The sequence below is a fragment of the Crotalus tigris genome, unplaced genomic scaffold, assembly GCF_016545835.1.
Source record: "Crotalus tigris isolate CLP2741 ecotype Arizona unplaced genomic scaffold, ASM1654583v1 scf7180000017871.4482833, whole genome shotgun sequence".
In the NCBI taxonomy this organism is placed as follows: Eukaryota; Metazoa; Chordata; class Lepidosauria; order Squamata; family Viperidae; genus Crotalus; species Crotalus tigris.
Window position 1 is genome coordinate 873,420 of NW_024096690.1, and position 19,310 is coordinate 892,729.

General features: G+C 37.9%; 1 protein-coding gene across 2 annotated transcripts in view; it reads right to left on the bottom strand.

Moving 5' to 3' along the window:
• The window catches only part of THRB (thyroid hormone receptor beta), a 288,188-nt gene extending 269,669 nt beyond the window's left edge, over window positions 1-18,519 (bottom strand). Inside the window, exon 1 of one of the 2 annotated variants that reach the window (XM_039343673.1) lies at window positions 18,205-18,519. The gene's annotated coding sequence lies outside the window, so the exon portion shown is untranslated. The remainder of the gene's footprint in view (window positions 1-18,204) is intronic. The other variant, XM_039343665.1, reaches the window with a different exon arrangement.
• Between the last annotated feature and the right edge of the window lie 791 nt (window positions 18,520-19,310).

Here is a 19,310-nt window from a genome sequence, read left to right on the forward strand (position 1 = left end):
GACCCATCCATTGGCCTCAAAGCAGCAGGACAGATCCAAAAAATAAAACAAGCTGGCAGGCCTGCCCTGGAGTATGTGCGAGAGTTCCGCAAGACAGCAGGTCGAATAGAGGGGTGGCCTGAGCACTCCCTAATCCACCACTTCATCGAGGGATTAGACGATCACCTCTCTCAGGCCTGCATCTATCGAGAAGTACCTGATCCGCTACAAGAGTGGTACCAGACAGTGGTGAAGCTGGACGTTAAGCTCTCTCGCTATAAGAAGCCTCCCTCTCCTGAAACTGAACCGAAATCAGAATGACCCAGATGACAACCAACCCCCTGGAGACCCCCAACAACTACATCTACCGGAAGACCCAGACCACCTGCAGGGCCGCCACTCCATGCGGATAACAGGGACATCGAGCAGCGAACTGCCCAGTTCCCTACCCCAACAGCAAAGCAGACCGAGACCCACAGCGAAGAAGAAATCTGATCAGTAGCCACCGAGAGGAAAATCCAATTGGATCATCTCAAGGGCTATCCTCTGCTTTTCATCCTGCCACCAATGGGGCTGCAGAATCTGCTACAAAATGGTGGAGCAATATCTTTGATGCTACATTTCTTAACAACAGACGAATTGGACTGATCTCCTCCCTTTTGCGGAGGTGGCGTACAATAAGTCTGTGCACAGCAGCACTGGCTACACGCCTTTCAGAGTGGCCACAGGAAAAGAGTTCAGTCCAATACCTGAATATCCTCAGGTGCCCTCCGCTTCCCAGACACTTGACCAGTGGGTGAGAGGGTGGGAAGAAGTTTGGAGAAACACAAAAACTGCTTTAAAAAAGACTTTTGAAACCTATAAAAAGCAGGCTGATAGGAAGAGGGCTCCCCAAAGAACATTCCAAGTTGGGGAAAAGGTTTATTTGTCAACTAAGTATTTACGTCTCAAATTGCCTGGCAAGAAATTGAGACCAAAATTCTTGAGGCCTTTCCCCATAGTAAGGATCATCAACCCGGTCACAGTAGAACTAAAACTCCCTAGACTTTTAGGGAAAATTCACCCAGTTTTCCATTGTAGCTTGTTGAAGCCTTATCGCGGCTCCTCTTTAAGACCTTCTCCAAAGAAGGCACCTGGGCCCCTTGTAGTTGTGGGACAAACCCACTAAGAAGTAAAACATAGTCTTGACTCTAGAATTTTTAAAAGGAAGTTGCAGTACCTAGTATAATGGAAGGGATACACGTTATCTGAAGCCACCTGGATGAAATCCAGTGAAGTGAAAGCTGACAGATTGGTCAAAAGGTTTCATGTGAAACACCCCAACAAACCAAAAAATATCCTTAACCTATGCTTTTGTTTACATTCCAGGATCTGTCCTTTTTGTAAGGGGGGTCGGATGTCAAGACTGCTAACATTGGATGTTCTTGCTTGCCATATGTGAAGAAGCAAACATGTTTTATTTAGCCTGCATATCACTTCTAGAGTTAAAGCAGACAATACTAGCCTAGCGGATGGGAAAATATGCTAGTTAACCATAACAATATTTCAGTACAGCATTGCCAAGGTCAGCTGTAACAGGAGGAGTACGGGAGGGGCAATTCACACTTCAAACTAATTGGAGAACATGATTGATGACTGTAAAATGAAGGAGTGAGTTATGCTTTGTTACAGGTGATTGGGGGTGGGAGGATTCAGTTTTTGGCTTCATTATTGTACGTGCCAAAGCTATGTAGCAATAAAAGGATTTTTTAAGATAAATAAGCCTCAAAGTTCTTTGAAAAGCTGCTTCTTTTCGGAACCATGACAGTTTACATGTGTTTCATTGATTTTGAAAAAGCATTTGATAAAATAAGACACAGCAAACTATTAGAAATCCTGAAACATGGGGGACTAGATGACAAAGACATCCAAATCATAAAGAATCTATACTAGCATCAGGTAGCCAATGTGAGACTAGGCCAAAAATACTCAGCTGATGCAAAAATATGAAGAGGGGTCAGACAACTGCCCCCACTGTTGTTCAATATGTACTCTGAGTCAATCTTCAACGAGACACTGGAGAACATTGATGCTGGCATCAAAGTAAATGGTGTTTGGATCAACAATTTAAGATATGCTGAAGATACAATTCTGCTTGCTAGTAAGCATGAAGATCTTTAGCTCATCAACAGAGTCATATAAATATGTGAAAAATACGGCTTAAAGTTTAAAACCTCAAAAACCAAGATCATAGTCATCAGCAAACAACGTGTTAATTTACTACCAATAAATTCGGACGGAATACCATTAGAAAAAGTTGAAAGGATCATACACCTCAGTTTTAATTTACATGAAAGCTGGGACATGACCATTGAAGTAAAGACAAGGATAGAGTGTAGGGGTCAGGTAGAGGTCGTGAGCAGCAAACTGCCCCTCCAAAGCCTGCATGCCTCTTTTCTCTACATGATCTCATCCGTTCGCATTGCCGTGGTGTTGTGGGAAACTACGCCAGGCTGGTACATGACCTCACATAGCTCACATGATATCAGCTAGTTTATACCAACAGGATGTTGCAGAAAACTGCTCCCTGTCTGGTGCCTCCTGGCTGGTATATTCTTAAGGATTGGCAAGGAGTTTCACCAATATATATGCTGTTGCTATGCTGTTGCCATGTTACCTTATGCTACTTAGAAAACTGTATAAAAAGCAATAAACACTGAGAAGAAGAGTTCCTCTTAGCATCCTGCAATAACTGGTCTCTGATTCCGTCAATAGAGAAAACTCAAACAGCATTCTTCAAAATGAAAAAGATCTTCTACAGTCACAACATAAGCCTAAGATTGAAAATCAGGCTTGTCAGATGTTATATTTTTTCTATCCTGCTCTATGGTGTACAGCAGACATGTCAAACTCACGACATCACGTAATGTCGCACAACGTATCAGGACGGTTTTGCTATTGCCGGCAATGGGGTGGGCGCAGCTTCCTGATGACCCGTCCGGCCCACAGGCTGGCAGTTTGACACCCCTTGTGTAGAGAGTTGGTCTCTGACAGAAGGCCATCTGAAGAGACTAGAAGCATTTGAAATGTGGATTTATAGGCAACGGTTACACATAAGCTGGGTTGACAAGATCAGAAATGAGGAGATGATAAGCTGCCTGGGAAAGCCAAGCCAATTAAAAAACAAAAGTTAGAATATTTCAGACATGTGATGCGACACCCAGAAAAACATGGCATACTCCATTTAATCCTCCAGGGAAAGGTTGAAGGCAAACAAGGTCCAGGCAGAAGAAGAACATCATGGCTTCAAAATCTAAGGGGCTGGTTTGGACAAAAGTCAGCAGCACTTTTTTGTGTGGCTGCTGATAAAAATAGGATCGCCAACATGATCGCCTACGTCTGATAACATATATGGCACAAGAAGAAGAAGAGATGAATTCTATATAATATCTATATGAAGAGGTTTCTTGTCAGTTGGAATGAATGTCATCAATATACAGATACTGAATTATACACCTATAGTCTAGACTTTTGAGAGATGTAATGGAAATCATGAGCCATAGTCTGGAGAATATGAATAGGCCAAAATAAGATCAGACTCATTCCATTAAAATGAAGTAATTGTTGATTTATAGGACATATGATCTGGGTTTACATTGTTTTTGATGGTCTTATTTTTCCCCAGAAAAGAATTCACAATAAAGAAGTCCTCTTGGGCTCAAACTCCTACTTGAAGAATAGGCTGAGCTTTTGCATAACTCTTGTGTGCCAGTTGCCATTTTACCTGGAACAGGATGAAGTTAAAATGATTGCTCATATCTACCTCTCAATTGTTGTAGCTTTCTCTATGTGGGCAACTCAGAAAGTTCTAATGGATCAGCACACAACAGCATGTATGAATAGTCAGTTACAATACTGCCTTGTTGCACTTCTTCTGTGGGAGCTATTACGAACAGGTCACTAAGCACAAGTCAAGATGCTCCTCAAAGTTTTGTATGATTTAGGTGGATTTTAGGAACCACCATTCCCTGATAACCTCAGCCCATCCTACTCAAACAACCAGAAAACATTTGTTAATAGCTCCCACTTAACGGCAGTTGTGGCAAGAAGAGACTTGGTATTCCCTATAGGAAGTCCCATTTATTGAATTATCTTGCCTCAGAATGACTCCCTCCTGCAAGCCTTCCAGAAGATGATGAAATATGGTTTTTCCAGAAGGCCTTCAGATGTTTACCAGTGCATTATAACTTTTAAATTCAACTTTCTATTTTTAACATAAATTAAATAAAAAAATATTTGGATTACTATTTTAATTAATATTGATGTGTACACATTTATGTATAATTTTTATATGCTGCCCGAAGTTCTAGTTTCAGGCAATATCAAATTATTTCCAATTTAATTTTTCATTTTTTTCCTGTTTTCAAGTAAACTGATATAACTATTAATAACTTGATGGTAAAGCAGAACACAAATACATGTTTATTCGCAAATATATGGAAGTTGAAATTTAGAATATTAAGACAAAATAAATACTATTTTAAATTATGACATCTGATTAAATTAATTGCCTATAAAACAAGGCATCTATTTGTAAAACTCATCTTCCATGTCCAAATATTTTTTTTACTGTCTCTAACAAAGTACTTCATCACTGAAGCACATAACAAAAGTACACAGACAGAGAGACACACAATCATGGATTACAGAAATCTATATATGTTTACTCTACAGTAAATACAAGTCCTAAATAAGTAAGCATGGTTAGTGCTATTCCCTTCCTTTCTCCTTCACATGCCTATTATTTACAAAAGAGAGTTTCTGTTTATACAGAGATTCACTGGTCAACTGCAAATCCTGATTTTTAAGATTCCTAATTCATATTCTCAATCATCATGCAGAGGGAAAGCTCTCACACTCACAACCATGTTAAACTCCTGCCTTGTTTCAGCTACTTTCAGCTACTTTCAGCTACTTTCATTATTTGGCCTTGTTTTCAACTATTTTTCTTCCATTAACATATCCAATATCCCTTCCCTATTTCATTCCTATTTATGTCACATGTAATTATTTATGTTGAGTTTTAACACTCTTTTATTTTATAGCAGGATATTTCATGTGTGTGCTTACTTAATCAATAACATTTACATTGAGGATTTTGTTGTTGTTGTTATTTTCTATCAGGTCAATGTCAATGCTTAGCAATCTCATATTCTCCAGTATGATCTGTCCTCAACCTGATTTTCATGAAGTCTAAGATGTGTGGGTTGGCTACTTTCCTTTTAAAATCCTGTAAATCTGGGACAAAAATATTTTAAACTATTATACTATTTATTATTAATGTTTCTATCCTATCTTTCAAACAGAATTATCAAAGATGCTAATTTAATACAGTATTATCTGCAACATTACACAAAAGCATCTAGGTTAAATCCCGTTGAAATCAACAGAATTTATTTTACTGTATTTAATTTATTGAGTCTCTGTAGCAAGATAACTATTGAAAGAGACAATGTCAAGCTACAAATCCTATGGTCTTTAGGACTGCTACATGCTTCTAACTTGCCAACAGTGCGCGAGGGACGGGAGAATTTTGAATCCACAGGTGTCCTTATCAGTGTGAGAGCCAGAGCTGTTGAAGAGTTGTTTTGGCAAATGAAAGTTTCTTCTCATAATAATTACTGAACAATGTATTGGACAATGTGACTTGATCCTGTCAGAGAGGGGAGGGAAAGTTCCATCCTTTTAATTAACTGCTTCCCACCATTTCCTCAGAGCTAGCTTTCCTTTAACCCTGCTGGTTTGTATTTACTCAATAAAGTATACATTAGAGAATGCAATGGCTCTGATGTTTTGCTTTGGTTGTGCTTTTGACAGACAATACATTAGTATATCTGGCATAAAACACAAAAAAGATATAAGAAAGAACTGCTTTTTAATATCTGCTTGGAATCCTTGGCTTGTTATTAGGCAATATGAGGAAATCTACAGGAAAGTATAATTCAGTTGAATATAAATTGGTTTTATTTTCAGATGACATTATAAACCTCATGGTATTACTTCAATATTTATGAAAATAAAAGACGCTTTTAGTAAAATAACAAGATATTTTATGCAAAGATCCTCCAAGCCATGACTGCACTTGCTTTTCAAGCAAGAGCTGGGATTCCATGAGGACTCCAAATTATACACCAAAAGTGTTTAGGGTAGGGCAAACCCTTCCCGAACTATTGATGATAAACTCCCAAATACAGAAGGAGACACATACAGATAGTTACTTCATCTTATAAGGGTGTAATAAAATATTTTCAGAAAACTACATTCTTTATTTACAAAATTTCTATGGGGTTCTTCAATTCTGAGAATGTCTTTATAGAAAATGCATCTATTGTTAATGAGGGAAAAATCACTTTTCAAATCTAGAACTATATCAGCATCTTTATCTATTGTAAAATATTAAGTATTGGAAACCAACAATTGTATATTTTCTGATTCTGAATAGAAAAGACAGCTCTTTCAGCCGTTTCCTGCGGCTCCCAGCCACGTGCAGTGTCAAAAAAAAAAAAAAAAATAGGACTAAAAAAGTTGAACCAATCAATTCAAACTTCTCATGAAAGAAGTTTGAATTGATTGGTTCAACTTCTTTGGTTTGTCGGACGATGTTCGCCATGGGCTCGACATAGACGGGAGGGGGGGGGAGAAAGACAGCTCCGGAGGGAGACAGCCCTTTAGCAAGAAGCTGGCAGTCCGAGCGGAGCAGCACGGAAGACCTACTGGTTGGTGTGGGAGGCTCCAGCATTGCAGGTGAACAAGGCCTGGTGTCCGCAGCCCAGTTCCACACCCCAACGACCAGCTGGACCAGCTTTCACTGCTTCTTTGCAAACGAACGGAAAAGGTTTTGGGGTTTTGATCACCGCTTAGTTCGTGCTGCTCAGCGTCTCCCTGCTTGCCTGCCTGCCTGCTTGCAGGCCTCCGTGCTCCTTCCCTGAAGCATGCAATTGTTCAGAGCCTGTCCCAAAAGGTGCTGCTTCCCTGGCAGGAGCCGAGTTTGCAAGCCTCTGTTGAGGCAGAATTCAAATCACAGGCATTGAGGAGTTTTAAATATTCACACCAAGAAATCAGACTCCATGAAATCAGCGAGACTTCCCCCGTGGTGTGCATAAATCAGCGAGACTTCCCCCGTAGTATGCATAACGTTGCCCCTCAATACTGACTGAAGCCACTGAGCAAATGAGGGATTCCATCGTTGGCAACATTACAAGCCAATGCTGGAGCTTCAAGTCAGTTACGCCCGTTTAACCTACACATAACTGCTGCCCAGGATCAGCTCCTTAAGAAGTTGAGAATTCCCCTAAAAGTCAGTTAAATTTAAAACGTTTAAAACCGTTAACGAAGCCCCCTAAGCATTCTACGGGTGGGAAGATCCCTTGCGCTCGGCTGTTAACCAGCTCTTTTGTGGGAGGGGTCATGCAGGGATCGTTGATTGGGTGAAGCAACTGGGGGCAATTCCATGGGAGAGAAGAGGTGGGGCATTATCTCCACGGTTACGGGAGAACACAAATCACAGTGGAGCTTTCATCTTGTGCTGTTACCAAAGTGAAGCGGTGAAACCCCGCTTGGCCTCATCCTGCAGTAAGTCTTCCTGGGCGGGCCTTTATCCGTGTTCTGTGCTGGCAATACCTGTGAAAATGATTTCATTGAAATCATTTGTGCCGCCCCTCGCGTCTTAGTCAAGATTGTCAAGAGGGGATGAAGTACCACTTTGTGATTGTTGGGGAGGGAAGTGTCATTCATTTACCATATTTTTACCTCGCTTTTTGGTCAGTGCACTCAATTCAGAATCAAGCCCCGTTACGTGTGTGCACATGCGCACATTCTGCGGCTCCCAGGTTTTTTTTGTGAGAGAAACAGGTCCAAGTGGCTCTTTCATCATTTTAGGTTGCCAACCCCTGCCCTAGACATAGACTTTGTATAGAAAGTATAATGAAATATGTAATTTATTTTTACAAATTATAGTAGATTTAGGATGAATGATCGTTATATAAATGTATTAGGAATTAGATAGGTATATATGCAATTCTAACTGTTGAAACAATATAACATTTAGGGTTTTTTTCTTTTTTCTGTTGTATTTTTTCACTTTTTAAAAACTCTTTTTATCCATTTTTTAAAGAATGTATGTCTTTGTACTATAAATATTTTTTATTTTCATTCCTGTTATTTTAAAACAAAAATAAATCAAAAAGAATAACTATTACATTAAAAAGAATAACTGTGACATTATAACTGCAAAAATTATAATTATTGCAGAAGTTTTCATCTCTTATTTCTCACTGTTAGTATATAGGGACTATGGCTCCCTATTATTACACATTATTTTGTGTACCAACTTAGAATTTAACAAGCAACATTTATATTAAAACCTCATTGGAGTAAATAAATGGAAAAATGAATGTTCTTGACATTGCTATACTACCATTAGCAAAATCACAACCAATGTCAGCAGTTTATTTAGAAAATTCCTATGGTGGAGAGGTATGATTTAACTATGTGGAAGCACAGAAAATTAAACCATGTCCTGAACATATTAAGGATATTGAAATCTACTATTGGAGAGGATGTACATCTTCGTCTTTAATACATGAAGAAATGATGGTCTCCTTTGCAATGACCAATTCTAGGGAGAGAAGTGTTATCAAGAATAGAGAATAAAATGGCCAATATTGATTACAGTTATTAACTGAAAATGGGCAGCCTAGAAATATGATAAATGAATGAATGAATGAAATTAGTTTTTAATTGAAAAAGATGGGTGCTCTTGAAATTCAATCAATCAATCAACAGAATAGATACTCCTCAGCTGATGGGACATACTCCTCCCTTGGAATAAGGTAAAAATAGGTTATACAGAAGAAACTGCTGATAGAAGATGAATACAGTATGGAAGCAGAACAGATTTTGAGAGAACTCTAAAGTCACAGATTCTTCATTACTCTTTTATTTTTATCCATTGACATAAGTTTTCTATATGTATTTTAAAAAAACCAAGAGTCCGAAAATAACACAGTATTTTACTTTCAAGATTTGCTTTAGAGTTGGAGTTAAGATTATTTCTCAATAAAAATAGTATTTTATTTTCATATATTACTTAATTGTTCAAGACAAGGGTCTTGTTTTCAAAACAATATTTTATTTCTAAGATTTACTTAAGAGCAGAAATAATTCTTTTTTATCCATTCAGAACTGTCAAAACTTCTCAAGTCAAGTATATTTTTTTATTCAGAACAATATTTATTTTCAATATATACTTTAGAGATCACCCAAGACTTTTCTTCATATAGGCAGTAATGTATTCTCAAAGAACACCTTCATTGCTTAAACATTTTAAATATTTTCAATTTTTTATCCAGAAATCCAAATAAAAACTTTATGGAATTGCATCTAAAAAAGAAAGTATATATGCCTATGACTTCATAAATTCCCACAGTGAAATTTAATGTGGAACATGCTTTATATGCAATAAAAAAACAAGACAATGGTGGAATATCAAAAAAATTCATCAAAGCACTTGATGAAGAATAAACACTTGATTCTAACCCACACACTTAATGACAAGTGAATTAATGGACAGACCATTATTTCTTTTTTCATTTTTTTAACTAAAGCATAATTTGCCAGTGTCAGTAAACTGGAAGGTGGAAATAACTGGCAGGGAACTAACTAAAAATATATATAAACAAAACCAAGTATGTTAAAAACAGACCAGAGATTCCATTCAAAAGCAATTATCACAAAGACGCCATTGCTACTGCTTTACATTCTGTAGCGAGCCATCTGGAGAAATCCAGAAACTATGTCAGGATGTTTTTCATTGACTATAGCTTGGCTTTCAATACTATTCTGTCAAGCATCCTTATCGAAAAGTTGACTGACTTGGATTTCCCCCCCCCTCCATCTGTGACTTGATCAAAGACTTTCTGAGGGGCCGGCCACAAACAGTGAGGGTCGGGTTTGTCATATCCACCTCCCTGAAGCTTTGCATTGGTTCGCCACAGGACTGTTTGCTTAGTCCCTACCTTATTCACTGTACACATATGATTGTGTATCGTCTGACCCATCTACTGCGATCATTAAATTCGCAGCTGATATCACCGTATTGGGTCTTATAAGACCCAATACGGCATATAGGGGGGAGGTACGAAAACTATCCTCATGGTATCTAGAAAACAATCTGCACCTGAACATCAGCAAGACAAAGGAGATGGTGTTAGACGTCAGGAAGAGAGGAACCCGCCCCACTTTACATCGGGAGGGACTGTGTGGAAAGAGTTTCCTTTAAATTCCTGGGAGTCAATGAAGATCTCACCTGGAAAATCAACACAACCCAGGTGGCCAGAAAGGCCCAACAGAGACTCCACTTGCTTAGGGTCTTGTGAAAGAACAAAGTGGAACAACGAATGATGACCTTCTTTTATTGGTCCACTATAGAAAGTGTCCTCTCATGAGCTTCCGGTGGTCAGCGACGATGATGGCGGCTACCTTGTAGCCGTCCTCCTGGGACGGCATCAGATCTGCGGAGCACAGTGCACATCAGCTGGCCCGCGGCTCGAAATCCCCTTCCCAGGCGAAGGGAAGGGGTAGAGACTACACGAATAGAGGTAGAACCTCTTAACCCCCCCTGGATTTTTCTTTTGGGGGGGTAGAAAGAGTGTTCCCTCGGAGTTCGTGCTTTCTCTGCCTCCCAGCTGTCTTTGTTTCTTCGGAAACAAAGTGAAACGCCGCTGCCATCTCCGCGCTTAAAGTTTTCTGGTGAGTGATTTTTAAAGCGGACAGAACTGTTTAAAGGATTTTACTTAGAGTTAGAGTTGTATTTCTTTTTATTTCTCTTTTAGCTTATGCTGATTTTTTTTCTTTTGTTTTTTTTCGGTGGAGAGTGAGAGTGAAAGTAAAATGGCATTTTGAAAGTGCTTTTTTTTTTTCCTTTCCGGAAAGAAAGAACGGACTTAAATGAGCTCAGTTTTTTTTTCTTTCAAGTTTCTTTTTTCCTTTTTCTTTTAAAGCGCTTTGGAAGTTCTTTTTTTTGCACTCTCTCTCGTCCTTTTTTTAATTTTAAGGATTTTAGTATCTTTTTTTTTAAGAAGAAAGAAAGAGAGAATAAGACTTTTAAAAAAAATGGCTTCAAAGAGACAACCAGCTTCTATAGTCTCTAAGGTGGTTTCTTCTCTTGTAATTGCAACTGTACAACAACAACTTAAAGTTACACCACCAGTGCTGCAACCTAAGGTTACATCTCCATCTTCTCCTCCCTTGCCAGCCTTGTCTGCACAAGATATTAAAGATATAATGGGAAATGCTGTATCTCAAATCAGGGAGGAAATGAAGCAACTTCTTGAACAGAGCAAGTCTGAAAGTAAAGAGGAACTGAAGGACCTTTTTAAACAGAACAAAGATCTTCTTGAACAGAATAAATCTGAAACTAAAGAGGAAATGAAGGAGCTTTTAGTGGAGAATAATATTATTCTGAGGCAAGACATAGTTACAGCTTTATCAGGATTGGCTTCTGTGGTCGTGAAGTTGGATTCCAGAGTGGAAGAAGTTGCAGAGAAAGTAGACCTCCTCGAGTATAAATTTCAAGATATGGAAAAAAAGATGGAAACTTCACAAGAGGATATTCTTATGTCTCAGTATAGGCAAATGGAATATGCTTTGAGAATTAGGGGTCTTAAAGAAGACATGAATCAAGACCTGATGGAGATGGTGATGAATGATCTAGCTGTTGTTCTGAATAGGGATAAAGATGGATTACGTAGAGAAGTGGAAAAAATTTACAGAGTTAATTCTTGGATTGCGAAACAAAAGAATTTGCCAAGAGATGTGGTGATTTACTTCTCAAAGAGGTCTCTGCGTAATGAGATTATACAAGCTTTTTATAATAAGAGGTTCCAGATTGCTGCCCAAGATGTCATCATTCTAAAGGAAATCCCATCTAAAATTTTAAGAAATAGAAAAGACTTTGCTTTTTTAGCTAATGAACTTAAAACAAGATTGATGCCATTCAGATGGGAGATTCCGATGGGTATTGTTTTGAGCCATGCGGGGACACGTTACAGACTTAATACGGTTGCTAAAGCCAAAGAATTTTATAATACGGTCCTGGGAGTAGGCTCATCTCCATCTATGATTCAGAAAGCTCTGGGCGGCAAAGAGGTGGAACAGCAGTCTGAAGGACTAGGTTTGATGGCTGCTGGAAAATCACAGGTGGAATGGCTGCACCAAACAGAGGTTAAAGAGCAGAGAATTACCCGCGCAGCACATAAACGTAAGGAAAAGGAACAACAGAAGAAAGAAGCTAAAGAATCTTCTCATGAGAGTGTTTCAATGCCGGTGGGAGGAGCAAGACACAAGAGTTCTGCAACACATTCTTCAGTGGCAGATCTTCAGGCAGTTTTCTCCAGGCTCCCAGTCAAGGGAGATGGCAAAGTTCCTGACCTGGAATGTTAACGGCCTCAATTCCCCGCAGAAAAGAAAGAAAATCTTTTATTATCTAAAGCAACATAATAATGATATTATTTGCCTACAGGAAACTCATATCTTACTTAAAGATCAAAAATATTTAGCTAATGCTCGCTTGGGATCTCATTTTGCATCTCCTGCCCCTGGGAAAAAAGGGGGTGTGGTTATTTATGTTAAGCAAAGTCTACCAGCCTGCCTGGTAGAATCAGATCCTCAAGGAAGATATGTTATGATTGAACTTGGTCTATATGGTAAGAAAATACTTATAGTGGGATTGTACGCACCAAACTAGCAACAGGAACAATTTTATAGATTGTTACATCAGAAAATAACTTCGCTGGACTATAGGTCTGTGATATTAATGGGAGATTGGAATGGTGTTTTAGATACACAAAAGGACAAAAAAGGTTCTTCTACTTTCTTCAAACAGGCTAAATTACCTAAAGCCTTTTTTGATTTGAAAGAGGACTGGGAGTTGAGGGATTATTGGCGTGAACGTAACCAAGAGGAGAGAGATTTTACCTTCTTCTCAGATAGACACCAATCTTTTTCAAGGATTGATTTTTTCTTGATTACAACAGACTTATATAATAGGGTAAAGAATGTAAAAAATTTTCCTAGGTCACTGACGGATCATAGTCCAGTTTGGATGGAATTGGCTGTCGAAAAAGAGGAGAGGAGATCCTGGAGGGTGAATGAGAACTTATTTAAACAAGAAAAAAATGTTCAAAAATTAAAGGAGTGCTTAAAGGATTACTTTGCTTTAAATATGTATAAGGGAACATCAGTATCAATGGTATGGGATGCAGGTAAAGCCTTCATGCATGGGATCTTGATAAAGATGAATAATGTTTATAGACAAAAGCAGATTCAGAAACGTAAAGAATTGGAAGATGAGATTAAACTAAAAGAGAAGTTTTTGATTTTAAATCCTTCAGATGAAAAGGTTAAAGAAGCTATAAAGCTGTTAAGAACACAGTTTAATATGTTGATGGCTGATCAAGCCGCAACTAATCTAATGTTTATGAAACAAAATACATTTTGTAATGCTAATAAACCAGGGAGATGGCTGGCCTATCAATTAAGAAAGAAACAGAGACAGAGCATTATAGATAAAATAAATTATAATGGTAAATTAGTGTATCAGAAAGAGCTGATCAAGAAATCTTTTCTACATTATTATCAGAAATTATATAAGAGTACTAATGTACAAACTTTAGATATAAATAATTATTTAAGTGAGGCTAACTTTCCTAAACTAACAGAAGATCAGAAACAAGAAATCAATGGTTTAATTACTAATGAGGAAATTGTGACAGTTATTAAGCAATTAAAATTAGGTAAAGCGCCGGGTACGGATGGTTTGACATCCATTTATTATAAAACCTTAGTAGAAGAGATGACTCAACCTTTATGTGAGCTTTTTAATAATATATTACAGGGTTTAGAGATTCCTCCGTCATGGCGCAGTGCTTTTATATCCTTAATTTCAAAAGAGGATCAAGATCTTACCTTACCAAAGAATTATAGGCCTATATCTCTCTTAAATATGGATTATAAAATTTTTGCAAAAATTTTAGCTAATAGGTTTATGATGGTTTTGCAGCAGCTTATACATAAGGATCAATCGGGTTTTATAACCGGAAGGTTTATGAAAAATAATGTTAGACAAATTATTAACTTATTAGAATATTTAGATAAGAATAACCAAATCTCTGCAGGGCTGATATTCTTAGATGCTGAAAAAGCCTTTGACCAACTGAATTGGCAGTTTATGTTAAGATTAATTGAGGAGATGAATTTTGGAGAAAAAATATCACAAGCTCTAGGTGCTATATATCAAAAACAAACGGCACAACTTATTGTTAATGGGGGTTTGTCAGAGGTTTTTACAATAGAAAAAGGTACAAGACAGGGATGTCCATTGTCACCGTTATTGTTTGTTTTAACATTGGAAATTTTGTTGATTAAAATTCGAGAGTCACAGGAAATAAAAGGAATAGAAGTTAACAAAAAAGAATATAAGTTAAGAGCTTTTGCAGATGACTTGGTGGTTACTCTGTCTCAACCTACTTATTCTGTAGTAAAGTTACTACAACTGATTCATCAATATGGATGTGTTTCGGATTTTAAAATCAATAATAATAAGACTAAAATATTACCTAAAAACATGACTAACCGGGACAAGCAGATTTTGGTTAATTTAACAGATTTTGAAGTTGTTGATAAGGTAAAATATTTGGGGGTTACTTTATCTGTTTCTAATGTAAAATTGTATAAGAATAATTATGAAAAGTTGTGGATCAGGGTACAGAAAGATTTGAAGAATTGGGATAAGTTACAGCTATTTCTTATGGGTAGAAATGCAGTGATTAAAATGAATGTCCTACCAAAATTTCTTTTTTTGTTTCAAATGCTACCTATTTTAAAGAATGAGCTTAACTTAAATGAATGGCAGAAAGGCATTAATAAATTTATTTGGGCAGGGAAAAAACCAAGGGTAAAGCTTAAAATTATGCAAGATTTTCTTGAGAGGGGTGGACTCAAGGTACCGAATTTGAAATTATATTATGATGCTGTGGTCTTAACATTGATTAGTGATTGGGTAAATTTAACAAATGTAGAAATACTCCATCTGGAGGGCTGGGACTTACTTTTATGGATGGCATGCCTACTTAATTTTTAATAAAAAAGTGGATCGAGTTTTTAAATCACATATTATAAGGATCTCTTTACTTCGGGTTTGGAGGAAGTATTATAAGAGTGATTTTAAAATACCTTTATGGGCTATACCTTGGCATGCGACAGAGGGGATAAGGAGAGGAGTTAAAATGGATAGGGTTTCTTATACACAATTACTTAGATGGGATGGTCAAAATTGGCAGTTAAAATCTTTGGAAGATTTAGTACATAAAAATATTACCTATTCATGGTTTCAGTATAGACAAATAGTGGACAGATGGAAGATGGATTGTAATATGGGCTGGCTTAGCGAAGATGAAAATCTTTTTAAACAAGGATCAAAGACAAACTCACATTAAGAGGATTTATGGGGTTCTAGTGGAATTGGATTCAGAATCTGAATTAATCGAAGATTGTATGATTAAATGGGCACAAAATTTTGGTGAACCAATCCCACTGGATATCTGGGAAATTATCTGGGTGAGGAATGTTAAATTTACACAAGCCCAGAACTTAAGGGAGAATTTTTATAAAATGTTTTATAGATGGCACCTTGATCCACAAAAATGTCTCTTATGTACCCTGATTTACAGCCTAAATGTTGGAGATGTGGCTGTTTGGACGCCACCTATTATCATATTTGGTGGTCGTGCAAAAATATAAAAGCTTTTTGGATTAAGATATGGTGGAATATTCAAAGAATTTTTAGAAGGAGGGTAAAATTTACTCCGCAATTATTTTTGTTAGGTATTGTTACTGATTGTGATGCTAAGGAGGTTATATTGATGTTAAATTTGATTACAGCCGCAAGGCTGTTAGTAGGGCAATATTGGAAGAAGGAATCTTTGCCTACCTTGCAAGAGTGGTTTTTCAAAGTTTCCTATCTGGCGGAAATGACAAAGATTTCGGCTTTTTTAAAGGAGCAATCGCAAGAGAAATTTTTTGCTGTATGGGAAAAATGGATAAATTTTATACAACATAAATTGGATATAAAAAAATATCATTTAGCTTTTTTATAACTTGTATATAATTTTTGATATTTTATAGATTGTTTTCTCTTTTTTCCTTTTTTTTCTTTTTCCTATTTCTTTTCTTCTTTCTTTCTTTCTTCTTTTTTTTCCTTTTTAAGTATTTTTTCTTTTTAATGTTTATGTCATATATATTTTATTATTAACTATTTTATAAGTTGTTAAAATTTGTTTAGGTTTCTTAAAATTTTAATTAAGCCTATATTCAGCTCTGGGAAGCTCGGGGGGGGGGATGGAGGGGGTGGTTTGGGAGGGGTTGGGTGAGGGTTGTTTTGTTTTTTGTTTGTTTGTTATTGTTCTTTTTTGTTATTTGTAAAAACTTTTAAAAATTCTCAATAAAAAAAAAAAGAAAGTGTCCTCTCACACTGTATTATGGTGTGGTATGCTGGCTTGACAGCCGTGGATAGACACTACAGAGGGTGGTGAGCACAGCACAAAACATCATGGGCTGTCCCCTGATACCACTAGATGACATCGCTAGAGCTCATTGCCTTAGAAGAGTGAGGAAAACCCTCAGGGACGACTCACACCCTGGTCGGCATTTCTTTACTCTCCTACCATCGGGTAGGAGATATAGAAACATAGCCAGCCGCACCAACAAGCTGAAGAACAGTTTCTACCCATGGCCTGTTAGACTCCTGAATGGGAAATAACTCCATGTATGATAAACTTGCGGGGTCAGCGCATTGTGCAATAAGTTCACATGGTGTAATAAGATGGTGGGTTTGTTGTCACTGTGACACTGTGTTGTGTAGGGGGGTGCACAAAGGGAGGTTCAGCCAATCTCATTGTACACATGTTACACTTTGACAATAAAGGTTGATTTGACTTTTGATGAATAGATATGCCAGGGTAAAAAAAATCTTCTGCACATTATATTATGGGCCACCTTACAAGAATTACAGTAGATTCCTATTTATCAGCTTAACAAGTTTGCAGATAATAAGCAAATTTATGCTGACAATCTTCAGACATTCATGGCTTAACATATCATGTGAAAAGGATCTAACAGGTTTTATCCAATAAACCATCAGTAGGATGTGTAAAGCCTGACTGAAATACTTCTGTAAAGGGGCAAGACCATTTTATTTGATGAAAAAGGTAAAATATTAATACTGCCTAAAAATATTTCCATGAGGGAAATAAGATCCACAAAACAACAGTGCAATTTCTAAGGAAATAAGCTGAGAATGAGTGCATTTCACACTCAGTCCACCAAGCTGACTGCACTGGATCAGTCAGCTCCAGTACTGGCTTGTATTTAGGCAGCAGACCATTAAGAACCCTAGCGCGACAGGATAGGATGGAACTCATCAAGTGGTTGTTTGATTGATTGTTGTCGCCAGGGCTGCGGGAGATTATTGTTTTTACTGTTCGTAATACTAGGTTTTTATTTTTTGTAAGCCGCCCAGAGTCACTGAGAGTATAAATTCTCCAAATAAATATATAAATAAGTAAATTGGCAAGTTGAAAAAAACGATTTCTATATTGTTACCAGTAAAGGACACGACTGTGAAGTCACGAGGAGTAAACTGTCTCACTGTTTATATATACCAAATTGTTTTATTTTATGCTTTCAACAGTCTGATTTTTTTTTTTAAATGAACAACAAACACACTCCCACACCGCCTTTTTATGTCTGCCGCAACGGAAGGCTCTTAGGGACCCACGTGCAAAAGATGGAGCGGGGAAGTCGCCCTCCCCGCTTCCCTCAAGAAGTGGTCCTGCGTCTTCCCGCAAATTCTTCAGATCGGTCAAGAAACTCCTGCAGCATATGTTTAATTTAAACGCCAATGCTATCCATCTCTGGCCTTCTCCGTTTCCGTTTTGTGAAGCTTCCTCCTTTTGCTTCCCCCTCCCACATCCACTGTGGCCAACTATCTTTTCCTTTTCCGCTCGAGTTGTGCTTGTTTGTTCTCCAAAGTCAGAGTAAGCCTCCCCCTCTGTACAGGAAGAAAGAAAGACGGGAAGGGAAGGTACCGGCGGCTCCTAAAACAGAAATTGGCCAAGGAGCAGGACTCACCTGCCGAGTGCGGGCTTAGAGGCCAAGAGAGACGCCAAGGAGACACTCCAGGGCTTCCCACGGCGACGAGCGGCCTGTGTCCTGAAGTAACCCGGCTGAGTAGGAGGGAGGGAAGTGCGGGAGGCCGGGAATGAGCCAGTGAGTGACAGAAAGGAGCAGGACGCCCGGTTCTTGGGCAGAGAACAGCGCGAGAGCTCTTTGCAATTCCGCCGACTTGTGTTACGCATCTTTCCGCGTCTGTTTTTGCACACCCCTCGAATGAATGCTGAAATACCGACGCAGAGGTCTTACGATGTGTAGGATATTGGGCAGCCAACCTAGTTCCTCAGTCGTTTACATCTTTATTTTTTTTTAAAAAAAGTTAATGACTTGGGCAGAATTTGCAACCTAAATATTTAAAGTTAGTAGGGATGGCACATCTACCTTTTTAAAACGCTGTTGATATATTTGCCGATCTTCCTTTTGGTGAATGGAGAGTGCTTCCATACTGTGTTTTGTTTTTATTTTTTATTTTAATGGGCACGTGACAAATGCAGTGTCCCAGTTTTGCTAATAGTCAGAACAAACAGTCTCTTCTCCCATCCCCCTTCTTAGAGAGCTCCAAGATTTGGTTTGGTGTAATTAAGAATCTGCTCCATCAAACAATTTATGATGTAATACGCTTGAGGAACTGCCCCAAGCTTTTTTGTTGTTTGCATTACAGTGTATTTTGACTAATACAGTCATATTGTCTTTCTGAAAGCTATTTCCCAATGCAGCAGTGCTTGATACGAGAATTCTACTGGATTAAGTTATTCCTGTCTATCCATTATTGAAGGCATAGAAAAACTGTCAGTCAGAAAAAACTGGCAACCTTACAGGCAATGTGCCACACTTCTAGCCAGCCAGGAAGGATACAGCTATCAAACAGTAAACAAACAGACATCTTTTTCCACATTCAGTGATGCACAATCTGAAGCATATGCATCCTAAGAAAAGTAAAGGATAAAAAAAGAAATATATAAAGTGATGAATTAAAAACAGCAATTGATGCAAAACCCGGAAAGTGATTAAAAGCTTTTGGATAGAATTCATTCAAAACATTTCAATATATTTTAAAAAGAAAT